We start from the raw sequence: 26319 nt of genomic DNA on the forward strand, positions 1-26319 counted from the left end.
GATGAGAAAACTGAGGCATGGCATGGTAAAGTGACTTGCTAGTAAACAATGGAGCAGGGATGGAACCCAGGTTGGCTGGCTCCAGGGCCCATCCCTTCTCCAACCATATTATGCTGTCTCTCTAGCAGCTCTCCGATGTTCCAGGGTAGCTGTTTGTGGGGAAGAATGCTCCAGGATCCCGACCCCAGCCCAGATCCAGTGCTAGAAGTATCCTTGAACATCTGGAAGCTGAAGATTGAAACAATTAGAGTGAGAGGAAATGGGTGGTTTTGCCTTATGCAATTTGGTTTTATGAAGACCACTAAATGCAATTAATGGTTATTACTGTCTCAAATTTGGACTGTAATTGAGGTAACTAGAGCTGGGGAGAGTGTAGGAACCCATTGGAGTGACAGGCCTGCCGAAGTCAGCATTCTCAGCCACCTTGCACCCACTCTGTTAACTTTAGAAACTCCTCCAGCCTGGGTGTATTATTAGCTTTATGTACAGAGGGCCACATGGCCCTCAGTGGCCTTTCTATGTACAGTTTTAAAAATTTGTTTTCTTTTGTTTTCCCAAGAGATTAAATGAAGAGGGATGACAGCAGAGTGTATAGAGGGGTGTTTGTGCACTGTGCGTGTGAATGGGGATACCTGTGCATGGTGTTTAATGAGTGTACACAGCTGTCTTTGAGTGAGGTTCATGTGGCTGGGTAAAGCGTGCATGGCTCTAGGGCACCCCATAGATGCTGAAACCATTCTCCTGGGTCCCATGACTCATTAGCAGATGTTCTGTGTTCTTTGTAGTGAAGTGTGAAGCTGAGGGTGGGTCCTCAGGCCTTAGCTGAGTTCTCTCAGTTGGCATATGGTTACTGGGACCACAGGAAGGAGTGGTGGGTCATGGGGTGGAGAGGAGCTGAAGTTGGCCTCTTGGCACCCAGCCTTATCCCCCATGAGGCCCTATCTTGAGGCCCTGAAGGACTTGGCTTTAAGCGGAGCTGCAGGAAATGACTCCCTGGAAATTACCCTTCGCCACACAGGGTGACGTAGGACAGATGTCTCACCTGCATGCAGTGAAACAGGCTCTACCCTCTCCTTGACTCACAGCCCCATTTTGAGTCTGGCAAACAAACAATTTGCTATGAAGTAATTTCTTTGCAAACCTGGAACTTTGCAGGCAGGGGTCCTTTCGTTTATGGTGGGACCCTCTGAAGACTCGAGGAAAGCTAATCTCTTTCTTTCCCACTTCCTTCCTCCTGGCTTCCCTGCAGTAAAGAATCAAAGATGGCAGAAAGGTTATTTCTCCCGGGAGAAGACATGCTTATTTCTGCCTGACTTAATACCTTTATCTGTTATTGTGTAACTATCTAAGTTAATAGCAGAAGGAAACAGCTCTGCAGTGAAAGTTTTTGGTCTTGGGGCCAGCCCTAGGGTGGGTGGTACTTGGTCCCTGGGAATAATTGGCCAAGCCTTCTGGATTGGGATCTTGGTTATCTGTGGTGTTTTCACACTCCAGAAGGCCCCCTGCTTGGTGAGTTGGGAGAAACCCAGCGTAGACCTGTGAGTTGGCATTGTGCCTCCTCCTCATGCTGCTCAACCTCTCCGGCGCTTTGCCCCAAGGCTACCTCTGTGAAGGACTTGAAGGTGCCTGAGGCCTTAGGAGAAATGATTCTGGAAGCCCTGGGCTGGTCTCTTTCCATTGCATTGAGTGGTCCCTCACTGGTGCCTGAAATCTCCCCGTTAATTCTTCTGCTTTTGAAGCTATCTCCTGCCCTCCACACCCTCATGTTAGGAGGCAAACCTCTAAGGGAAGGAGATGGTCAGACATTTTCTATTATAGGGGATGAACTAAAGGAGGGTGCTAGAGAACTAGTGTGGGAGAGGGCCAGCCCAGAATGATAGGACTCATTGTACTGTGGGGAAACTTAGACCCAGAGTAGAGGGGCCCTTCTGGATGTCACACAGCATGTTGATGACAAAGCTGGGGCTGGAGTCTGGGCCTCCTGCCTCCCAGGCACCTGCTTTGTGTCTGCACCTCACCTGCTCTTTTGTCATGGTCTGTGGCATGTTTTCCTGACAGCCTGACTCAAGCCACAAGTCCCTCAGGGAAAATGGGGCAGCCTAGGCTGAGCCTGGGGTGGTGTGGGGTGAGCTGCTCCTTTTGCTAAAGCAACCTCTTGCTTCTCTCTGAGTGTGACCGATTTCCTTTCAGCCTGACTCTCACTGTGGGGTGGGGATGGGAGGAGGAAGCTTGTCATTGGGGGTCACGGGAACACTCAGAAGGGCAGCACGAAGGGTATCCTCAGTGAATGAGGAGCCTCTTATTGTGTCATTCTCTGTGCCACTCTCCACATCTTGCCCTGGTACCCATGTGCCTATCTTCCTGTCTTGGAACCTCCCAAGACTTCTCTCTCCCAGTTGCTGTCCCTCAGATCTTCCTCTCTTAGTCTGTTACTTGTCTTCTCTCTCCTCCTGGTGACTGACGCCTGTGTCTCTAGGCAGATTTTACTGGAACCTGACCGTGCTGCTGCTGATGGTGGGAAACCTGATCATCATTCCTGTGGGCATCACCTTCTTCAAGGATGAGAACACAACACCCTAGATTGTCTTCAGTGTTGTGTCAGACACATTCTTCCTCATCAACTTGGTCCTCAGCTTCCACACAGGGATTGTGGTGGAGGACAACCCAGAGATCATCCTGGATCCACAGCAGATTAAGAAGAACTACCTGAAAAGCTGGTTCTTGATAGGTTTCATTTCCTCCATCCCGGTGGACTACATCTCCTTTATTGTGGAGACACGCGTCCACTCAGAGGTCTACAAGACCTGGGCTCTGTGCATTGTCCCCTTCACGAAGATCCTCAGCCTCTTACATCTCTTATGCCTTTCCTGCCTAATTTAATATATTTACCAGTGGGAAGAAGTGAGTGGTCAGTGTACACCTCTTGGGAGATGGGCCATCCCCTCCGGAGGGAGTGAGGAACTGGCAGGGAACCTCAGATCATTGGACATGGGCTGTCATATTGTGGCAGGCACACCTGCTCCAAGAGGACAAATACTAGTAATTTCTTGACCTCTTATCATATGCTAGATACTTTACATGCAGTATCTCAATGAAGTCCATAACATCTATAGAGGGAACCACATAGGTACATGTATATACTCATTTTTCACATGAAGAAGCAGAGAGACAGAAAAATTAAGTGACTTATACAAGGTTGCACAATTAGTAATTTGTGAACCTGGAACATGAACTTAAGCTGATCACCTCCAGAGCCTACATTGTTAACCACTGCATTATGTTGTAGGGTTTGTAAACCCAAAAGCTTGTTGGAGACAGGCAGGGAATGGGGATGGTTTGAGAAACATTGAAGAAGAACTCGGTGGGCCAACTCCATTCTGAACAAACCTCACTCTTTCATGGGCTGAAGCAGTTGTCTGCAGCAGAGGAGCTAAGGGCTGTGCTGGGAGAAAGAGCAGCTGACCTTGCCAAGGGCTTTGATCTGTGTCTACCACCCACCCAAGTTACACAACTTGGCAGCAGCGGCAAGTAGGCCAGACTGGAGGATCCACTGTCTCTGTGAGGTAGCCCACCTTGGGGTCGGGCGGTCTGTGGGCTGGACAAGCTTCTGTGGAGGGCCATTTTCTACCCCATCCCTTTGCCACATGACTGACTTCCCAGCTTCCAGGACCCTCTTGCCTGGGCAGAAGTTCCCATGCTCAGGACATGAAGCCCCCACTCCCACCCCCACTGACAGCCTGGGCCTCAGCTGGCAGCACCCATGGCTGATGGTAGAGACAAGGACAGACTCAAGTCAAAGGCGTCATGAACACACGTGCCACGGGAGAAGTGTGTGCACTAGTTTGGCAACGTCGCTCCATGGCAGAAATTCTCTCTGGCTTGGAAAATTTGCATTACTTATGCTGACAGAGAGGGGCTGTGACTCTCCCAGGTCATGCAGTTAGACCTCTGGTAGAACTGGGGCAGAATCCAGCTAGCTCTCTTGGCCCCCAGCATGTAGTGTGGGCTGTCCCTGCCCAGTAAGTGGAATAGCACATTTAAGACCCCAGTTAAAATCCCACACTGCCTAGCTTGTAGCTTCGGGTCCATGTTGCCTCTCTGTGCCTCAGTCTCTTTATCTGCAAAATGGATATAAGTAGTACCTGATGTTTATAAAGCCTTAGCATGAAGCCTGGTGCAGAACTGTTTAATATATGTCCCTTCCGGCCGGGTGTGGCTCACACCTGTAATTCTAGCACTTTGGGAGGCCAAGATGGGTGGATTGCTTAAGGCCAGGAGTTCAAAACCAGTTTGGCCAACATGGTGAAACCCTGTCTCTACTAAAAAAACAAAAAATTAGTTGGGCCTGGTGGTGAGTGCTTGTAATCCCAGCTACTCAGAAGGCTGAGGTAGGGAATTGCTTGAACTCAGGAGGTGGAGGTTGCAGTGAGCTAAGATCGTACCACTGCACTCCAGCCTTGGCAAAAAGACTGAAACTCCATCTCAAAATATGTATATATATATATGTGTGTGTGTGTGTGTGTGTGTGTTTGTGTATGTATGTGTATACTTTACATATACATATATATATATATATATATATATATAATTTGATTCTATTAATGGCTGGGGTGCCTCCATGGGGACTGGACTTCATTCAGTCCAGCCAGTGCTTGCTGGGCACCCACCTGTGCTGTCCTGGGTGGGCTCTGGAATCAAAGGACGAGGATGGCTGCTGGCGGAGAGTGGGAGGCAGTGGCCGGGGAGGAGATCTGTGTGAAAGGTTGAGTTGGAGATGCCTGTGGGACAGAGAAGTACAGAGATGTGGCAGGTGTTCTGAGGTGAGGACTGAGAGGGGACAGTGACTCTGGAGGATGGCAGCTGGGTCCACTCTGAGGGGCTGTGAAGGAAGGATTGAGGCATGTTTCCTGTCATGCCCTGACACACTTTTCTCCTGGTTTCCATTGCAGGTGGAAATATAAGACCAGGTTGGCTCCCTTAGACCCTGAGAAACCACCAACCTTCTGCGTGTCTTGGACCCACAGCTAGACTGCCATGAAAAGCAGAGACATGCCAGCCCTTTCCCTCCTCTGGCATCCGTTTGTGTCTCCAGGCCTCAGCCCCACCAGGGGCCGACCTTAGTCTTCCTGGGCCTGGGGGCTGTGGGCTTTTGTAGGAGTTGGCAGAGATGCCAGCGGCTGGCAGGGTGAGTCCTGGGTGGAGCTAAGCTTGTCTTTCATGTCCCCACATTATGCATCCTGGGAGCTCAGGCCCGGGGCTCTTGTCCCCACTGCCACCCTGCCCTGGCAACCCTGTGGGCCACCCAGAACTGGTCAGGCACCAGTCCTGGCCTTTCCCTGGGGGAGGCAGAGGCCCCAGGAAGCCTTGGGTCAGGCCTCTGAATTGGATGTGCTACCCCATCTTGTGGGCAGGAAGGAGATCCCAGGAGGCCAGGTGGATGACTCTTGCCCTTCCACACACACAACCTTATCTCTCCTACCAGCTGGGGAGAAAATTGCTTTGAGCTAGTTTCTGCCAGGCACACCGCCCAGCCTAGGGCTCTCACTGGACTCCTGGGATTGGGCTGGGGTTTCCCAACTGGCCCTAGGAACCCTGTCTCCAGGACCATAACAGGCCACTCTAGCCCAGGGGCTTCTCCCCCCTCTGCTAGGTCCAGAGGCAGCAGGAGAAAGACCCTTTGAAGCCCCAGGTCCACATAAGCACTGGGGAGAGAAATATTTAGCACAGAAAACCCTGCCCTAATCTCCTCTTTCAAGTCCCTCTGTGAGTCTCTTTCCTCTTTTGGGCCTCAGTTTCCCCACTTGTGAGGTACATGCTGATGTTCTCTGAAGCTGTGGCTCCCTGGGGCCCAGTCCCCAGCACCCATCTCCCTTGGCAAGGTTTATGTTAACTGATCCTGAAGACCTTCTGGTAGCTTACAGGGTGTGAAGGAGGATGCCCTGGGGTGGGGCTGGGAGCTTACCTCCCACAGACTGGGGAAAGCTTGCCCTAGGCTGCCTGGTGAAGCTGCAAGAAGCTAGGCTCTGACCCCAGGCTTCCACTGCCTCCCCTAGCCAGGCCTAAACCAGGTAGGCCCCCAGGAGATCTCCTAAGTGCTGGTGGCAGTCAGGCAGTCTTGCGAGTCAGCATAGCTGGAGTGGTCTAGGGCAGGTATGGACTGCCATTCTGGAGGACACCAGCCTCCGCCTCCATCCTGGGTGATCTAGGTTGGCAGACTCCCTCCCCAGCCTTTCCAGCTGTGCCTCCTCCCACCCTCTGAGGTGTGAGCCTGTTCCACGCACAGCGGCTATTGTTAGAAACCATGGTTACCGCTCTTTGGATGTTACCCTGCAAGGTCCAGTGGGCCCTAATTACCTCATCTCAGAATCTGGTGCTTGGCATCTGCGAGAAGTGGAGATGATGCAGAGGAGTGGTCCTGGGGCCTGGGTACTGGCCCTGTCTCCTGCACCCAGGAAGGGACCCAGCACGACCCTCAGTGCAGCTGCCTTCAGACTGCACCCAGAATGCATATGCACCAGCTGCCCTGCTAGGCCTGGGATTGCCGTCTTCAATGCAGACACTTGTTCTTGGGACACAGGTGGAACTTTCTTGTTCTTCCATGAAGAGAAAATGAATCCATAGGAGGGGATTCAACCAGGCCCCAGGAAGAAGCCTTGGTGGAAACAGCAGCAGCCTCACCTCCAATTTCTGGTCTCTCCTCAAGACTGAGAAATCAACTCTTTGTTAGGAGGGTTGGCAAGACAGGGAAGGAAAGGAACCAACATGTCCTGAGTGCCTACCATGTGCCATTGGTGGCTATGATCTCACCTGATCCCCATGATAGCCTTGAGAGCTGGCAATTACCCATTCCACAGATGAGGAAACTGAGGTTGGGGGTGGAAAAGGCAGTATCCACCCACGGTGGAAGATGGGTGGCTCTGTCCTTGCACTGCAGTTGAGAAACTGCAGAAGGACTGAGAGAAGGGCTTCCTCAAGTGCCATGTATGGCAGAGTGAGCTGCCCAGACCGCCTGCCTGGCAAGGCTTGAAAGGGCCTGGAAATGAAGGTGCTCAACCCCTGCAGTCAGAACCAACATCATTAAGAGGGAGTTTTAATGAAATATAAAGAGCAAGGCAAATCTTTGCCTGGTGCAACTGACTCTCGGGTAGCCTGTGGCCCCAGCCAACAGTGACACACCAGTGTTTAGCAGCCTCTCCCAGCAACGTCCAGCCTTGTTCTCAGCACCATGTCTTGGGTGCTGCAGAGTGGTGCAGGTGAGTTGAGTGTCCTCAAATCTAGGGCACCCCCTAGCCTGAATGGAGGTGCCCCACCAGCTCTTCCCAGGCAGCTCAGACTGTGCTGTGTTGATGCTCTAGCTTTGCGATGTCTAAAAACCATCTGCAACATGCCCCTCCAGCCCTCCCACCTGCACCCACCCAGTGCCCGCAGCCCTCCTCACTGCAGTCCCAGGCTTCACCACCACCATGCTCTCAGTAGGACACGGAAGTCTGGGTCCCCTGCAGGAGAAGGCACTTTTCTTCTCACAGGGACAAGGGCAGGTTCCCTGTGGACTGCATCTTCCAGAGTGGGTGCCTTTTAGTTCTTCAGATGTCTACACTAGCAGGAGCCCTGTCTACCACTATTCTTGTCACTGTCATCACCAACTTCACCTTCATCGTGAAGCCCTTCTCAGTTCCTGAAACGTTACCACACGCTCTGTGCCATGTTCACTGCTGAGATCACGGTAAAGGCAAAATTAGACAAAGACCCGATCTTGGAAGAAAAGGAGTGATGAAAAGAAAAACAAAAGTGATGCAGAAGGAAAGGAGGCCATTGCAGGAAAATGCACCCCCCTCGATGCTCTGTCTTTAAGGCCCAGGGTGATCAGTCCAAAAGAGCAGTCACTGTGGCCTGTGACAGTCTGGGACTCTTTCTAGCCATGGTCAGAGGCTTTCTTGAGCTCCCGTATGGTACCGACTCATTCATTTAGACATATGTGCATTTATTCAGGCAATCAGCAGTTACTTCTGATGCCTGCTTGTGCTAAGTGTGGAGGAACACAGAAGTGAGAAATGGAGAAGAGCCCTGCCTCGTGCAGCAGCACACAAGTCGGTGAATGTCATTTCAGATGGTGAGAACTCCAGGAAGGAAATATATCAGGGTGAAGAGTCATGGTGAGAAAGGGAAGGGAGGGCCCTTGGCTGTGTGACACACAGGGATCCAGTGTCCTTCCTTCCCATGGAAGTGGCTTTTGAGCCCAGACAGGATGACAAGAAGGAGCTGGAGGCAACACGCAGGCAGATGGAAGAGCAAGCCCAGTACTGAGGCCCTGGGGCAAGCACGAACTGGCCTGTGGCATCAAAGTCATGAAAGAAGGCCACTGTGGCCAGAGATGGCCTAGGGCAGAGTCAAGGAGGCCAATATTTGGGGACCAGGATGCCGAGGGCCACAGTCGGCAGTTGGAGTGTATCCACGGGTGCAGTGGGATGTCATTGGAAGGTTTATGGTAAGAGGGTGACATGGTCTGATTTATGTCTCCAAGAGGTCTTTCTAGCTGCTTGGTTGAGAATGACTTGGAGAGGTGGAAAGCCTCATCAAGCAGTTGGGGCCATTATCTTTGGGGTGTTCAGACTGGAGTCATATTGGGATTGGTGGGAAGTAGATGGCTTTAAGATGTCCACTTAGGCAGTGGAGCCAAAAGGACCTGGATTGCTGGTGGATGGGATGTGGGGAGGGGTGAGAGACTCATGACTGGCTGGTGGGTTTTTGTTGTTCAGCCTCACGCAACTCGACACCAGTTGTTAGATGGAACAGGTTTGGATGATGTGTTCATGTAAAGATAGACAGAGACAGCTGGACATGTGAACTCATTTGTGTCACTCTTAGAGTCTACTTGTGTGTCTCAGGCATGACAGAAGCAAGGAACTGGGGGTGTCCCAGGGCTTGACACAGGGGCACAGGGAAGTTTGCCTCCATCAGAGGAGGAGCATTGCCGATCTCCACAGGCCCTTGTGATGGGGCAACACAGTTGCATCCTGGGAGCTCCTCAGCCAAGGGGACCCCACTCAGGGTGCTTCCAGAGATGTCCTAGACTTTGATACCCTCAGCAGCTAAAGAAACCTTCAGCAGAATTCCTGCCACCTTGACGAGCCAGTGGTGGGAGGAGAACAGCATCCTTGCGACTGTGGGCTCTACCACCAGCTGTACTGCCCAGCCCCACAGCAACATCTAGGCTGCAGGTGCTCAGAGCCTGGACCAGCCTCTACTGACCTTGCTGGTGTGCCCTGTTTCCCTTCCTCTGTTGCTGGGTTTCTACACACATGTTCCCAAGTCCCTTTCCTGGGTGTGGCTTCCTTCCCCAGCCAGACTGTGAGCTCTGGGCAAACAAGGGCAAGATTTTTCTCCCTGACCTCCATATGGAGGGGGGCTTTCTTGGGCACGGACACAAGCTGACTTCCAGGGGGCATGGCATAGACATGTGGGTCCCTCTGAGGGTACTGCCCCAAGACCCAGGGAAGAAGGGCCCCGCTGGCCCACACTCCAGAGGGCTCCTCTCCCCATGGTGAGGAGTCTCGGTGGGGCTCTTTGCAACTCTTGACCACACTTGGGTACCCCGCATTTCTTGGCACAGACACCTCTGAGCTTGCTGCCAGAGCCTGAGCAGGCCCCTTCCCAGGCTGCGTCCTGAGGGGGCCATCCTGCCTCTGTGCCTGCCCCTTGACCTACTTACAAGTGGCTGTTCACAGGAGTGGCATGGATGTAGCTTGGCTGTGGGCCAGGGTCCCCCAGGGTAGGGGCACAGTCAGGGAAGAAAAGGAAGGTGGGGTGTGCTCAGGTGTGGTTTTCTAAGAGCTCTCATTTCAAGCCTGGCCCTCCAGGGTGTTAGGATGGCATCTTCTGTCAAGGTAGGAGGATAGAATATATTTTCTTTAACAGTCTGTTGGCTTGACTACGACTTTAAATATCCGAATCTATGGCTTGTGGAACTTGATTGGCCTCTTGTCCTGGACTCTTCAACTCTGGGGCAGGCCTGCCTCATTACCTCAGCTCAGCACTCAGCCACGTGCCTCAGGGAGGCTGCCATTCTGCTCCCACGGGCCCTCGTCTGTGCCTCTAGTGCCCTTGGCCTCCTGCGCCGCTTTCCCCACTGTGGCAGAGGGCCGGGTTCTGAAGGCTGCTGTCTCAGTCAGCTCAGCCTGCAATAACATAAACACCAGGGGCCGTGGGGCTGAAACAACAAACACTACTTCCCACAGCTCTGGAGGCTGGAAGTCTGGGTTGAGAGTCTCAGCATGGGAGCTTCCGGTGAAGCCTTTGTTTTCTGACTTGTAGACGTCTGCCTTCTCCCTGTGCCCTCACAGGACAAAGAGTGACTGTCTCTGTCTGGTCTCTTTATAAGGGCATTCATCGCAATCGTGAGAGTGTCAACTTCATGACCTGATGACTTCCGAAGTCCTCATCTCCAAATGCCATCACATCAGGGGTTAGGAATTCAACATAGGACTTTGGGAGGGACACAGGTGCAGTCCCAGCAGCTGGGAAGTGAAGGAGCTTAATAATAATGACCCGACCCTTGTGTCTGTGGTGGGTGTGCCCAGAGCACTTCCCTAGCTAGTTTAAGTCACAAGCAACCTTGCAAAGCCAGGGGCAGTTGTCCAGCTTGTTTGAGTTGGGGGTGCTGAAGTGGTGTGGTGGGGAGGTAGGTGTGGAGGATGGCCGGCTCTGAGACTGTGAATGGCGTTGTGTCGCTCGCCAACCCCCAAACCCCTGGTGTCTTAGCTCAGACACCAGGGTGTTGGGTGAGCTGGGGAGCTAGTGACATCCTGGTCAACCAAGACATAGAAAGGTTAGGATTTGCCCAAGGTCATAGACATGTCACGTTCACCTAAGTGTTAAGGAGGCAAAAGTCGGATCTTCCCCCAGGCTTGTGCTGGGGGCTCTGGTGCTCAGGGACCTCTGAGGAGAGCCTCAGGGCCTCAGGGCCTCAGGATCTAGGTCCCTGAGCACAGCCACAGAGAATGGACCAGACACCCCAGCTTCATACTCAGATCTGCTCTGAGTCCCAGACCCAGGCCCCAGCCCAGCCACAGACTAGCCTGCTCTCCAGTGCCCACCATTCCTTCCAGGCCATGACAGAGGCTGAGTGGTGTCAATTCAGTCAGGAGCTCAAACGCTGACAGCCCCAGAGCTGCTCTGTGCCCCAGTGGTGCTGGGCTGCAGGACACACAGCACCGTAATCATCGCCCTGTGTGCAGGGCCTGGGGAGGCAAGAAGCTGGGAAGTTCTCTGCCTGGCCTTGGGTCCGGCTTGCTCTGTGAATCTGGAGACATCATTCAGCCACTTTAGGTTTGAGTTGTTTTATTCACAAAATGGAACTACGGAGAGCTACCCTTTCCTCACTAGGTCAATCTAATAATCTCACATGGTGGCTACAGGCCTCAGAATCAGGCAGCCCTGACTCCAACATCTGGCCCTTCCACTGCCACTGTCATCTTGGGCAAGTTCCTTTACTTCTCTGAGACTTGGTATAAAATGGATGAACAAGATCTTCAGCAAAAGATTTTTGTGAGTTTTAATAGAGGGTGGCTACGGAATTTCATGTCCACAGTCAGGTGTGGCACTGTTGTCCCCTCTGTCACCAGGGCCACGGGGAAATGATGGGGCAAGCTTAAGCTACCAGACCCCATGAACCTTTTGCTGTCCACTTCATCCTGAAAAGACTCCCAGATTTGCAGCTGGAACATTCAGGGTCATGCCCTTGATCGGGGCCACAGGTGGGTATGACTGCAGGTGATGAGCTGGGACAAAAAGTATTCATATTTGGTCACTAGTATCAGAATATCCTGCCACTAGCTACAGGGCTGGAGCTGGAAGACCAGTAGACAGGGACTGACATTTCTAGGCTCTGTCTCTTTGGGCCTAGTTTCTACATCTGAAATGGGCTTAAACTAGGTGTCTGTGGCATTTGACTCAAGCCCCCCTCCGAGAGGGCTGTCTTTGCCTGGAAATAGGATGGAGGGATCAGAATGGGGGTTAGGTGGCTAGACTCATTCCAAAGTCTCCCAGGTCACAGAAGCAAGGTCAGAACTTCCAGAGACTTTCCTCTAGACTTGCCTCTACCTCTCCATCCCCCACTTCGCTGTCACCAAGGAGACCCCAGCATGGTAGCTTTGGAAGTGGGTGGGGATATGCCCACCTTGGCCCTGCCCAGCTACAGTGCAGCCCCCACCTGAAGCTGCAGGAATGGAGAGGTGCTGGTGACAGCGGCTGGGGTTGAGGGTGCTGTAAAGGAGAGCATTACCCCAAATACATATTAACTAGTCATGAAGATTAATTATTAATCACAACTTAGCAATCAATAATGGTTTGTAATTTATTGAACACTCCTCTACGCATTGCTAAGCACTTTGTATATATAATTTAATCCTTTGACAGCCCACTCAGATAAGAATTTTTATCACCATATTCCAGGTGAGAAAACATGATCAGAGAGGTTCAAGGTTACAGAGCTAGGAACTGGGAAAGACCTGGGCTTGGGATCAAGGTCTGCCTGAACTTGGGACCTGAGCCTGTGCTGCTTCCTCTGCAGTTCCATGCCTGCCCTGTGTGGGTCTTGAGAATTTAGTGATAGATTTAGGGAAACACATCCCTGGCATGTCTGCAGACCTTGGTTCCCTGAGGAGCCTCAGGGTGGCAGGCTTTTCTCCCTGGTGTCCTCACACTCCAGGCAAGCTGAGGAAGTGGCTTATCTGCCCACTTCTGGGCTGCATGCCGCTCTAGGTGTCCTTCCACATGTCCTGGATGGTTAGACCTTTCAGGAAGACCCCCCATCTGTACAGATGTCAGATGTCCCTGTGGGACCCTGCAGCCTGCAGTCTTCCTCTTCCGAGGCCTGGACTGATGCCTTCCCACCCCACCCCCTTCCTGGACTTACACCAAGCGGGTGCCCTGTGGAGTCCATGTAGAGCAGTGTCCACCAGCAGCTGCAGGGCAGGGAAAGGGGCCATTGCCCCTCCCGGCTGCTCACCTATCCCCGCCAACTTCTCCTCTGCCAGCAGATCTTCCACGTGATGTACAACCTGGCCAGCGCTGTGGTGCACATCATGAACCTCACTGGCATGATTCTCCTGCTCTGCCACTAGGACGGCTGCCTGCAGGTCCTGGTGCCCATGCTGCAGGACTTCCTGACGACTGCTGGGTGTCCATCAACAACATGGTTGGTGAGTGCGCCCAGCCCGGCCCTCTCTCTGGGCCATAGAAGGGCTCTCCAGAGGTAGGGAGGCAATGTGAACTTGGAACTTCTGAGTTCCAGCATGTAGGCACCTGAGTGCTGCCTGGCACTGAGGGGCATGTAGCTCTACCCAGTATAAGCCCAATCATGTGCGGCCAGTCCAGGAATCCATTCACAGCTCTGGGTTGGGAGCTGGTACCTCCACCTTCTCACAGCCTCCATTGCAACTGGGAGCCTCAATATTTGGCCTTGATTTTACCCAGGGAGACTAAGACCTGGCAGTCTCAGGTTGTACCAAGTGTGCTAATGCTGGGCTGGCAGCTCCTGCCCTCCTGCCTCTGACCCCTAGAAGCTAAGTCCTTAAAAGCTGAGCCTGAGGCTGGGTGCAGTGGCTCATACCAGTAATCCCAGTGCTTTGATTACTCCAGCGCAAGAGGATCGCTTGAGCCCAGGAATTGGAAACCAGCCTGAGCAACATAGGAAGACTCATGACTCTATGGAAAATAAATAGAATTTATTTTTTAAAAATTAGCCGAGTGTGCTGGCAAGCACATATGCCTGCTACGCAGGAGGATCCCTTGAGCTCACTTGCACTCCAGCCTGGGTGACAGAGCAAGATCCCATGTCAAAATGAATTAAAAAAAAAAAAAAAAAAAAAGTTGAGCCCAAGAAAACAGATGCCTTCGAGGGTACTATTTGCAGCCCACGCAGACTCCCAGATAGTGCGTGGCCACTTGCTACTCCAGCAGCAGAGCTGGGCTGCCCCCGTTCCCCGGCATATCCTGCTCCCAGGTGGAGTCCCACAGGGGACGGCAGGCTGGCTGGAGCCTGACCCCACCCTATCTCTGCAGCCTTGTGAGTGGGTCAGGGTGGGGAAGAGAAGTTGGACTTGGGGCCTCAGAAGCCACAGGGCAGAGTTTCCAGTCCTCCTGTGGATGAGGTGGGCTCCAGGCTGGATGGAAGACCCCCTGGAGCTATGAGCCTTTCTCTGTCTCTGGTGAACCCCTGCCTTTCCCAGGCTCCCTCCCAGTCAGTTTGGTTTTGTCTGAAGGCAAATTCCCAGGGCCCCAGAGGAGGAAGAATCAGCTTTCAAAGAGGTGAAAGAGACCCTGAGGCGTCTTTCAGCGTCAAACAGGCCTTTACAAAACAGCCTTTCGATGAGCTAAGTGTAAATGAATCAGCCATATGGATTGAATTCCCTGTTCCCAGAGGCTCCGCTGTAAAGGCCAGAAGCACTGACTGGAGGCTGCCGGGGGCCTGCCCTGTTCCCCAAGGCTGGGAACCTAGGCTCCTTCCACCACTGGGGATCAGCCCTGCTGGCCCCCACTCCGGTCTAGACTGAGCCACCAGACCCGAGGAGCCAGCTCAGCTCTGCTCAGGGCAGTCTGGTTGACCTTGAATATGGCTCGAGGCTCACGGGCTCCTGGGCCTTCCCCTGGGGACTGGGCCTCCAGCAGGTGCTCTGTGGGCCTGGGTAGGTTTCTGCACTGTGGCTCAGGCATCTGCCCTGTGAGCAGAAAGACACCATGAAGGTGGCCGGTGCTGGCATCTGTCTGGTTCAGCTGGCCTTCATTTGGGACAGTGTTTTCTCTGTGTGAGGGTGGCAGGCCCACACATGCACTAAATTCGAGATGGCCCTTCCCATCCCAGTGTTCCCACGCTGAGCCTTCCTTGAGACACTGGCTGGCTTTGTATACAAAAATAGCCAAGAGCTTCCCTCCTCCTGTCCCCACACCTTGTGTGTTCCAGAGAGTTTGCCTTGGGGGTAGTGGGAGGAGAACTGGTGGCCTCAGCCCTGGCAGAGGCAGGCAGGGTTCCTGCAAGAGGCCAGGTAGCTCATAGCTTTAACTTTTGCTCACCCAAAATGAGGACAGTGTTTTTTGGCTCAGTCTGCCAGAGCTTGTCCCCCCAGGGGGAAGCATATCTGGTTTTATAATTGAGGTCAGTGGGGAAATGGGCTTCACTTGGCAGCTGTTTACGGGGTAGGGGTGGAGCTGTTTTAGCAAGGGAAGGACAGCAGGGTGGCTCAGCCCTGGGCCTTTGCTATAGCCAGGAAGTGCCAAGCTGCCCCATAGGGACTGGGGACGGGGCCAGGGGCTGGCTTCCATACCTTTACTGGGGCTTCCAGTCTGATCCCTGCCCCCACTGCAAGAGGAAGGTGCAAGTCGGGGACTAGCTGACAGCACAGGCTGCCTCTGTGGGCCTCCTGCCCCTCACCCAAGGTTTTCAGCCAACAGCAAGGTCAGGGAGCCCTGGGCCCAGCCACTGAGAAAGTTAGGTTGAGGGGAGGAGGTGGCAGGGACTTTTCTTGCTAGTAAGAAGGGCCTTCCCTCTCATCCATTGCCACCACCCATCTGTCTGTCCACAGAACAACTCCTGGGGGAAGCAGTACTCCTATGTGCTCTTCAAGGCCATGAGCCACATGCTCCACATCTGCTGAGGGTGGCAGGTGCCGGTGGGTGTGTCCGATGCTCAGCATGATCGTGGGTGCCACCTGCTATGCCATATTCATCGGCCATGCCACTGCCCTCATCCAGTCCCTGGACTCCTCCCGGCGCAGTACCAGGAAAAGGTAGGTCCATCCAGGGAGGACCTGCACATTGGTCTCTCCCAGTCACCACACCCTGCAGTCCCCAGTGGCCAGGCCTCCACCCCAGACTCTCCTTCTGTCTGGGCCCCGGTGCTGTGGTTTCACCACCTGGCCCCACAGGCTCTGTGTCCGTCTTTGCACAGTGGGGCCTGCGTGGCATCAGCAGCCCCACCTCCTCTCTCAGATCCAGATGGTTTATTTCATGCCTCCCTGTACACCCCACACCCCTCATGCCTGGCCCTCTCCACTCCAAGCCTCCGATCTTCCAGACACCCAGGCCAGAGACTAGGAGCCTCTCTGTCATCAATGCCTACCTCAGAGCCACAGCTCCTTCTCTGCATCCCAGTCACCCTCCCCAGTCACCAGCCTCCTCTCTCCCTGGGGTCTCAACAGCAGCTCCCTCACCACAGAGAATGAGTCCCGTTTCAAACTTTAATTTGACCCAATATAATGATCTAATTCCATTGGAAGGAAGTAGAGAGGGAAGGGTGTGTGCCTGTGGGGGTAGGAGGGGGCTGTGGGAGGGGATGTAAGGGAACAGGACTGTCATTTACCCCGGGAAGAAGTCCATCATTCAGTTCACGCCTAAAATAAAAAAATCAAGAACCAGCAGTGTAAGCATTTTACTTAGAATCATAAAAGTAAATGTGAGAAGGAACAGCCAACAGACTCACATGGAATGCTTCTAGGGATGGGGATTAGGGCAGGGGACTGTCATTTTTCTTTATAAACCTCGTAATATGTTGAAATGTTTCAGGCAATGTCTACATATTGCATGGATGAAGTTTAACAATTAAGTAATAAAATCAGATGTTTTATAAGATGTCATTAAATTCACAAATTGGTTTAGTTTTGTTAAATCTTCTAGGCAACTTTTTTAGTAATTTCTTTTTTATTTAATTAAACTTTTTATTTTGAAATAATTGTAGATCCACACACAGTTCTAAGAAGTAAAACAGAGAGATCTTGTATACTTTGCCCCTACTTTCCTCCAAAGGTAACATCTTATAAAACTATACTACAATGTCACAACCAGGATGCTGACGTTGATACCGTGGAGAGACAGAACATCCCCTTCCTACCAGGATCCCTCACATTTCTCTTTTATAGCCACAGCCACTTCCCACCCAGCTCCCTCGGGGAGAGGAATCCCTGTCCCCACCCTGCCCTGCCCTCACCCACGGGAGCCGAGACCCTTACCTGGTCCACATTTCTATTAAACCTTAGTCACATTTCACCATTTTCATTTACTGTTATCATTTCAAGAATGTTATATAAATCGAATCATTCAGTGTGTAATGTTTTGGCGCTGGCTATTTCACAAGGCATGATTCTCAGCAGGTTCACTTAGGTTGATTCATGTAACAAGAGTTTGGTCCTTTTTCCCACTGAGCAGTATTCCATGGTATGGATGTACCATTGTTTGTTTAAACCGTTGAACAAATAAAGGTCATCTGGGGTGTTCCCAGTTTTCAGCTACTTCCTAAAGAGCTGCGATGAACTTTCATGTACAGATTTTTATGTAAGCATGTCTTCATTTCTCTGATAAATACCCAAGAATGCAGTTCCTGGGTCATATGGTAGTGGCATATTTAGTTTTTGAAGAAACTGACAAACTGTTTTCTGGAGTGCCTTTATCATTTTATATTATCACCAGCAATGCATGAGTGATCCAGCTTATCTGTATCCTTGACAGCATTTGCTGGTGTATTTATTTATTTATGTATGTATTTATTTATTTATTTATTTTTTTTTTTTGAGACAGAGTTTCGCTCTTGTTACCCAGGCTGGAGTGCAATGGCACGATCTCGGCTCACTGCAACCTCTGCCTCCTGGCTTCAGGCAATTCTCCTGCCTCAGCCTCCTGAGTAGCTGGGATTACAGGCACGCGCCACCACACCCAGCTAATTTTTTGTATTTTTAGTAGAGATGGGGTTTCACCATGTTGACCAGGATGGTCTCGATCTCTTGACCTCGTGATCCACTCACCTCAGCCTCCCAAAGTGCTGGGATTACAGGCATGAGCCACTGCGCCCGGCCTTATGTATTTATTTTTTGAGACAGAGTCTTGCTCTGTCACCTAGGCTGGAGTGCAGTGGTGCAATCTCAGCTCATTGCAATCTCTGCCTCCTGGGTTCAAGTGATTCTCCTGCCTCAGGCTCCCAAGTAGCTGGGATCACAGGCCCCACCACCACTCCCCACTAATTTCTGTATTTTTAATAGAAATGGGGTCTCGCTGATGTTGGCCAGGCTAGTCTTGAACTCCCGACCTCGGGTGATCCACCCACCTCAGCCTCCCAAAGTGCTGGGATTACAGGTGTAAGCCACTGCTCCCAGCTACTATTTTCTTTATTTTTATTTTAGCCATTCTGGTAAGTGTGTAGTGGTTTTAATTTACACATTGCTGGCACTCAGTTTTATGTGCTTATTTGCCATCTCTTTGGTGGAATATCTCTTTACTTCTGCCTGTTTGCTAACTGGAGTTTTTGTTGTGTCTGAGAATTCTTTGTATATTTTAGACTATTTCTTTGTCAGATATATAGTTTGCAAATATTTTCTCCCAGTCTGTAGATTGTCTTTTCATCCACTTAATAGGATCTTTTGCAGAGCAAAACTTTTTCATTCTGATGAATCCAACTTATCAATTTTTCTTTTTATGGATTTTCCTTCTGGCATCAAATCTAAGAACACTTTGCCTAGTCCCGAATCCTGAAAAGTTTCTATTATTTTTTGCTAAAAGTTTTATAGTTTTAAATTTTACATGTAACTCCATTATCCTTTTAAAGTTAATTTTTAAAAATCAGGTGTGAGAATTGGGTTGGGGTTCAGGTTTCTGTTAGGTTGGTTTTTCCCTGTGAATGTCTGATTTCTCCAGCACTGTGTTTGCTCCATTGAATTATTTTTGCACCTTTGTCAAAAATCAGCTGGACCTATTGGTGTGGGTTTGTTTATTCCTGGGTTCTCTCTTCTATTCCATTAATCCATGTAACTCACTCTCTACCAATGCTACACAGTCTTTATAATGGTAGCTAAATAATATCTTAACATCACATAGAGTGACTCCTCCCACTCTATTCTTTTTCAAAACTGTTTTAGCTATCCCAGTTCCTTTGCATTTCCGTGTAAATTTTAGAACATCTCTATCTTCAAAAAATCTTGCTGAGATTTTGATAGAAATTGTGTTAAACCTGAAAAGCAACAAGGAGAATTGATATCTTCCCATGTTGAGACTTCCAGTCTATGAACACATTATGTTTCTTCATTTATTTAGATTTTTTAAAATTTTCTTTAAATTTCTTTCATCACCGTTCTCTAGTTTTTGGCATACAAGTCCTGAACATGTTTCGTTAAATTTGTACCTAAGTATTTCATTAATTTTAGTTACTATAATTTTTATTTTCAGTGTCCCTGTGTTCAAGCTAGTGTAAAGAAATTCATTGGTTTCTTTGTATGTTTACATCTTATCCAGAGACTTTGATGAACTCACTTATTATTCATAGTTTTGTTTTGGTTTTGTTTTTTTTGCTTTTTTGGCCTTTTTTTGTAAATTTCTTAGAATTTCCTATATAGAAATTAATATATATATTAATATATATATAAATCATCTCATTAACAAACAGGGGAAGTTTTATTGCTTCCTGTCCAGCCTGAATACGTTTTATTTCTTTTTCTTGCTTTATTGCACTGTCTAGAAACTCTAGTATGCTTCTGAACAGAAGTGGCAAGAGAAGCACCCTTGCCTTTCTCCTGATCTTTGGGGAAACTATCCAGTCTTTCACCATTAGCTATAATTTAAATGTTAGGTTTTTGTCAATGTTCTTTATGAAGTTGAGGACATTTCCCTCTGTTCTTATTTTTCTGAGTTTCTTTATGAATAGGTGTTGAATTTAATTTTTTATTTTCATAAAATACACATAACTTAAAATTTACCATTCTAAGCAGTATAAACTGTACATTCAGTGACATTTAGGACATTTACAATGTTGTGCAACTATCACCACTGTCTAGTTCCAGAATATTTTCACCAACACAGAGGAAAGCCCAGACCATTAAACAGCCCATCATTCCCCATGCCCCCATCCCTCAAGGGTGCTGAAATTTGTCAAATACATTTTCTGCCTCAATGAATATGATTGTGTGATTTTTCTTCTTTAACCTGTTTATAAAGTGGATTACATGGACTGATTTTTACCTATTGACACTGCTTTTGCATCCCTGCAATAAAGTTCACTTGGTCACGGTTTATAATTATTGTTATATATTGCTGAGTTTTATTTGCCAATATTTTGTTAAGAATATATTCATGAGGAATATTGGCCTATGGTTTTCTTTTTTAAGACGTTCTTAGTCTGTTACAGACGAATCATGTCATTAGCAAACAGGCGCAGTTTTATTATTTCCTTCCCAGTCTGAATGCTGTTTATTTATCAGTCAGTTACAGACTAAGACAGACTTACTTTTTTATGAGAGTAATACTGGCAATAGTATTGGGAAGCATTTGCTCCTATTCAATTTTCTGGAAAAGACTGTATAGAATTGCTGTTAATTTGAATTCAAATTTACTAATGGCTATAGGCTATTTGAAATATCTATTTCACATTCAGTAAGTTGTAGTTGGTTTTGGAGGGACACACACATTTTATGTAAGTCGTCAAATTTACGTGTGTAGAGTCGTTCAATCTTCAGGGTCTGAAGTGATATCTTGTTTCATTCACAATACTGATGATTTGTGTTTTCTCTTTTTTCATTGTCAGTCTTGCTAAAGGTTTGTCAACTTTATCCATCTTTTAAAAGAATCTACTTTTTGTTTCATTTATTTTGCCTATAGCTTTTCTGTTTTAAATGTCATTGGTGTCTGCCTTTATTTTTGTTATTCCCTTTTGATTGCCTTGGGTTTATTTTGCTCTTGCCTAGATTCTTGAGGTGTGAACATAGATTAATGATTTAAGATGCTTCCTCTTCTGTGATGTAGGCATTTAGTGCTATCCATCATGCTCTCAGCACTATTTTAGCGGTGTCCTACTAATTTTCATTTGCATCTTCATTTTCATTTAGTCCAACATATGTTTATATATCCCTTGAGATTTCCTCTTTGAGTCATAAATTATTTAGAAATGTGTTGTTTTGTTTTCAATTGTTTAGAGATTTTCCTATTATCTTTCCATTGTTGGTTTCTAGTTGAATTCCATTGCAGTCAGAGAACATGCTCTACATCAGTTCAGTTATTTTTAAAGTTTTGAGGTTCATTTTAAGGCCTAAAAAAAGTCTATTTTAGAATAGGTTCCATGGGCATTTAAAAAGAACATGTATTCTACTGTTGTTGCGTGGGGTTTTCTCCATCTGTTGAACAGATAGTGTTCTTTGATGGTGTTGTTCTGTATCCTTGCTAATTTTCTGTTACTAATTCTATAAATTGTTGAAAGTAGTTCTATGTTGAAGCAGTAGTTCTAGAATTGTTGAAAGAGGTGTGAATTTATGTATTTCTCATTTTAGTTTGATCAGCTTTTGCTTCACGTTTTTTGTCTCTTGTTTGGTGCATACAAGTTTAGAATTGCTATGTCTTCTTGGTGGGTGACCCATTCATCCTTATATAATGTTCCTTTCTGTCTCCAGTAAACTTCTTTGCTCTAAAATGTACTTTATCTGGTATTAATATACTTATTATTCCGATGGATGTTAGCCTGAGATATCTTTTTTTCATCATTTTACTTCCAGCCTACCGATAGCATTATATTTGAAGTGAGTTTCTTATAGACAGCATATAGCTGGGTCATATTTTAATTTATTCTATCCAACTTTGTCTTTTAATTGGTATATTTAGACCATTTGTATTTTTATGTAATTATTGATATGTTTAGGGTTTAATTTGTCCATTTTATTATTTGCTTTGGTTTTCTGTTTGTTCTCACTATTTTCAGTTTATCTGAGCTTTTTTCCCCTTCCTATGGGTTATTTAAAGTTCTTTAGAATTCCATCTTGGTTTATCTATAATGTGTTTTGAGTGTATCTTTTTGTATAGATTTTTAAATGGCTATTTGATGTATTACAGTGTATATACATAATCTAGTGTACTGATGTTAATATCTTACCAGTTTAAATATAGTAAACTCATAACCCTTCACGCTATTGTACCCTCCTATATTTATAATACAGTCATCTTAAATATTTTCTCAGTATGCATACAGAAATACATCAGACAGAGTAATTTTTGTGACAACTGTCAAACATAACTTAGAAAAGTGACAATGAGAAAGAAATGTTGACCAGTATTTTTTACACTTACTGTTTTTCTCTTCCTTTCTGATGCTTTGAGATTTCTTATTTTAGTATTTTCTTTCTGTTTAGAGAACTGCCTTTAATTATCCTAGGGCAAGTGGCTATTGTCAAATTCTGTTACTTTTCCTTCATTTGAGAATATCTTAATTTCCTTTGTTCCTGAAGAATGTTTTACTGGAAGTAGAATTCTGAGTTGATAGCTATTTTCTTTCAGCATTTGAAAAATGAGCCACTTTTAACCTCTGTGCTTTCTAATGAGAAATCTGTTGTTATTCTTACTTTTTTCCCTATAGGTAGGAAGGGCTCTTTTCTCTCTCAACTGCTTTTAAGATTTTTTGTTTTTATTTTTCGGGAGTTTAACCATGATGTGTCATGGTGTGAATTTGGTTTGTCCTGTTTGAGTAAGTCAGCTTCTTGAATCCATAAGTGTATATCTTTTGCTAGATTTAGGGAGTTTCAACCATTGTATCTTTGAGTCCTTTTTAAGGCTCACCTCTTTCTCTTCTTCTGCTGAGACTCAATAACATGAATTAGATCTTTTATTACAGTCTCACAGGTTTCTGAGGGATTGTTCTTTTTGTTTTCATTTTCAGTCTATTGTAGCTTTGTTGTTCAGATTAAATAATTCCTATAGTTTCTCTTGGAGTTCACAGATGTGTTCCTTTATTCCCCCCGTGCTGCTGCCGAGCTCCTGTATCGTGTTATTTGAGCAGTATGTTATGAGACTCTGAATCTGAGTTGAAACCTTCTGGTTTAGCTGGCGGCTTCTGACACCACTCTGGCAGGCACAGTGTGGAAGGTGGGCGTAGGAGTCCAGGTTCCCCCGAGGGCTCCGGCTCCCTGTGCAGCCTCCACTGACACCATGGGGCGGAAGGGGCTGGTTATCGCCTGGTGGAGGTGAAGGTCCTGGCCCCTCACTGAGCCTTCTCTGATACCACTTGACAGGGCCACAGGGAGACTGGGCACCTAATTACAGCCTGGCCAGGGTGGAAGTCCAGGCTCCCCGCTCAGCCTTTGATGGTGTGAGTGGGAACAAGCCACTTTTTGCAGGGTGTTTGGCTGGAGTAGCTTGTTATTCTCTAAAATTTCATCTTTATTTTGCAGAGAAGAAAACAGAGAATTGGGGCCCGCGACTCTGTCCCAAATCTCACAGCTGGGAGGAGTGGAGCCGTCTTGATGGTGCCCAGCACCCACACAGCTCCCGGAGGAGTGGCTGGCTCCCGCAGCTGGAGAGCCACCTGCAAGCTCTCTGCTGAAAAGCCTCTTTGGGCCTCCTTTCTCCCACAGAAGGAAGTCCCACCTTCTCAACCTGGCATCAGGGGCCGCTTCAGACCGACTCTTCTGAAAGTATCAACCATGCCAAACTTTGCTTCAAATCCCAGTTTCCTGCACTGGGAATGGATCTCATGCCCCAGGCTGCATGTAGCCTTTGCATTTTCCTGGCTCACTCATGCTGGTCTTTCTTCTGCCTGGAACACTCCAAGCCCATTCCTGCCACAGGACCTTTGCTCTGCTGCTCCCTCGCCCTAGACAGCTGTCAGCACATCTGGCTTCTCCTTGTTAGCTACCTCGGCAGACAGGCTTCCCCAGCACCCAACTACATTTGCATGATGTCCCCACTGAACCAGCCCCAGTCACTCTCATTCCCATTACCCTGCTTTATATTCTTCATAGCCTGCATCCAGGATGGGTCATCTTCTGTCTGCCCAGGCTCAGTAAGTAGCTGCTGAAAGAACAAATGAACGTGTGCTCAGTGCCAGCTGGCTCCAGCCATGTGGATACCTCTGCTGGCCTGTCTGGAGAAGCTCAGACTGGCTGGCCATGGCCTCTGCCCTGGGAGAGTGTCCACATGGGGCCAGGGGCCAGGCTTGTTAGCAGGAAGTCCCAGTGAAGCCCAAGAACTAAGAAAGCTGCCACCTCCCCCGCCCCCACTTGCTGAGTAGATGCCATTTGTCCATCCCTGATGCAGTGTTGACCAGGGTCTTTGCCCCTCCTGGAAAGAACCAGCCTGGGCCCTCCATGCACAGATGAGTCCCACCCCTGGCCTATGGACTCCTTTGAAATAGGTGGGCGTGGGCCTCCTAGTGCAGGGTGGGAGCAAGGCCTGGTTTCTCATCCTGCTCCTGTGCATCCCTGGCCATGTGTCTTGCCTTCTCTGGCCTCCATTTGCTGCCCCGTAAAGTGAGGCATGAAGTCCCAGTGTTCTTCCAGTTCTCCAGGCACGTGCCTCACTTGCCAGCTGGATTCAAGCTGCCCAGAGGCTACAGCCTGGACAAAGCCGGCCCATAGCAGCTGAAAAAGGACAGCAGCTGCTCATTAAAATGGAGCTGCAAATGGGGTGGTGGCTTATACCTGTAATTCCAGCACTTTGGGAGGCCAAGGTGGGTGGATCACCAGAGGTCAGGAGTTCGAGACCAGCCTGGCCAATACAGTGAGACCCTGTCTCTTCTAATAAATACAAAAATTAGCTGAGCATGGTGGCTTGTGCCTGTAATCCCAGCTACTTGGGAGGCTGAGGTAGGAGAATTACTTGAAGTGGGAATTGGGAGGCGGAAGTTGCAGTGAGCTGAGATTGCACCACTGCACTCCAGCCTGGACTACAGAGAGAGACTCCATCTCAAAAAAAAAAAAAAAAATGGAGCTGCATGTTTTGGGTGCACCATACTGGGAGAGAAGTGAGGACATCTGGGCTCTTCTGCTGGGAGTCTTCGCACCCAAGCCAGGCCAGCCCTTTCTGGGCCTCCAGGTTCCTCTCTGTGGAGCTAAGTGAGTTCTGTGGGTCAATCCCCTCAGAGTCTGGGTGATCTCAGGGTCAGGAGCTGGCTTGGGAGGTGCTTCATGAGTGTCCTTCCCCCACTGCCATCTCCCCAGGAGACAGGAGCCCCAGAGTGGCGCCCTGCCCGAACCCTCCAATGCTGAAGTGGAGTCTGCACATGGTGCATGTGAGAACATTTGTCAGTCATGCACCGGGGTGGATGGAGCAATGAGTGGGTACAGACATGCTTGTGGGGGGCTCCTGGTCATTACTTAAGGGTTTATTGAGGATCATTTAAGAGTTGATTGATTGGCTGAGTACAGTGGCTCATGCCTGCAATCCCAGCACTTTGGGAGGCCAAGGTGGGTGGATCACCAGAGGTCAGGAGTTCGAGACCAGCCTGGCCAACATGGCAAAACCCTGTCTCTACTAAAAGTACAAAAATCAGCCAGGTGTGGTGGCAGGTGCCTGTAATCTCAGCTACTCAGGAGACTGAGGCAGGAGAATTGCTTGAACCTGGGAGGCAGAGGTTGCAGTGAGCCAAGATTCTGCCACTGCACTGCCCTGGCACTTCCTGAATCACACTGTGGCTTCTCATCTCCATGCCTTTACCCATGCCGTCTTCTTTACCTGGGATGCCCCCTTTTCCATGCACTCACTTGGTGAACTCCTACTGACCCTTCAATACCCAATGCAAGACACTCTTCCTCCAGGAAACTCACCCTCGCAGTTCAAGCTCATGCACCCTGGCTTCTCTCTCACCCAGATGGATGCTGTCCTGGATATTAGTCTCCTTGTTGCCTCTCTTGTCCCCTTGTCCCCTCTCTCCCCACATGGTGAGCTCCATGAGGGCAGAGCACCCACCAGGACTTCCTTAACCCAGTGGTTACCACTTCCTCTATCTAAACATAAAACAGATTAACACAGTTCACAGAACTTCAGAGAACTTGAAACAGCTCAAAACCAGCCTAGCCAACATGGCAAAACCCCATCTCTAGTAAAAATACAAAAATTAGCTGGGCATGGTGGCAGTTGCCTGTAATCCCAGCCACTTGGGAGGCTGGGGAGGGAGAATTTCTTGAAGCTGGGAGGCGGAGGTTGCAGTGAGCCAGGATCACTCAGCCTGAGTGACAGAATGAGACTCCATCTGGCTTACGCCTGTCATCCCAGCTCTTTAGGGCACTGAGATGGGAGGATCACTTGAGCCAGGAGTTTGAGACCAGCCTGGGCAACATAGAGAGACCCTGTCTCTACGAAAAATAAAAATGTTAGCCTGGCATGGTGGTGTGCTCCTGCAGGAGGCTGAGGGAGGACAATCGTTTGAGTCCAGGAGTTTGAGGCCGCAGTGAGCTGTGATTGCACCACTGCACTTCAGCATGGGCAATAGAGTGAGACCCTCTCCAAAAAAAATTTTTTTTAATAAATAAAATAGATTAAAGTGTCCCTTCTGTTGCAGTTAAGGAGCTGGAGGTTGTGCTGACCCTTTTC

General features: G+C 48.8%; 1 pseudogene; it reads left to right on the forward strand.

Moving 5' to 3' along the window:
- LOC105707576 (potassium/sodium hyperpolarization-activated cyclic nucleotide-gated channel 4-like) overlaps window positions 1-24549 on the forward strand; it is a 43900-nt pseudogene extending 19351 nt beyond the window's left edge.
- The last annotated feature ends 1770 nt before the right edge of the window (window positions 24550-26319 follow it).

Source organism: Aotus nancymaae, unplaced genomic scaffold (genome assembly GCF_030222135.1).
Source record: "Aotus nancymaae isolate 86718 unplaced genomic scaffold, 86718_ANA_hifiasm-v0.15.2.pri h1tg000099l, whole genome shotgun sequence".
Lineage (NCBI taxonomy): Eukaryota > Metazoa > Chordata > Mammalia > Primates > Aotidae > Aotus > Aotus nancymaae.